This window comes from Micromesistius poutassou, assembly GCF_964030765.1.
Source record: "Micromesistius poutassou genome assembly, chromosome: 21".
In the NCBI taxonomy this organism is placed as follows: Eukaryota; Metazoa; Chordata; class Actinopteri; order Gadiformes; family Gadidae; genus Micromesistius; species Micromesistius poutassou.
In genome coordinates, this window is record NC_140291.1 from 13,660,814 (window position 1) to 13,661,377 (window position 564).

The following is a 564-nucleotide window of genomic DNA, read 5'->3' on the forward strand; positions in this document are numbered from 1 at the left end:
GAGTGTCTCCTCATCCTTCAAATCCACCTTCATCATCATCCTCCTCTTCCTCCTCCTCACCTTCTACCCGGGGATGTGGAATTTTCACAATTGTAATTTGCTCAGCGAGTCACTCTGGGAACGAGCAATATATATATATATATATATATATGTGTGTGTGTGTATCTGATATTGGCGGGCTAAAAGCGTTGCTGTTTTATCGACCGGATACGGCAAGAGTCTTATCTATTGGTTAGCTCAGCTGGTCTGATTGCTCGTAGTGTTATCCAATTGCGTGCAGTGATATTTTCAAATGCATGCTTGGCGCCGCCCCTCGAGTCGGGCCGTTTTCATCACTCGTTGCCGGACCCTACAGCGTTCTACACGTGGGTCTGGATTTCCAAGCTACCGATCCGAAATGTGATCAGTCAAAAAAATAATAATAATAATAAAATGAAATGATCCCTAATAGTCAAAGGCTTGAATGTGAACGCTACCCCTCCCCTCCTGTGTCGTGGCTGCTCTCCTGCAGAGGAGGAGGAGGAGGAGGAGGAGGAGGAGGAGGAGGAGGGGGGGGGGGAGGAG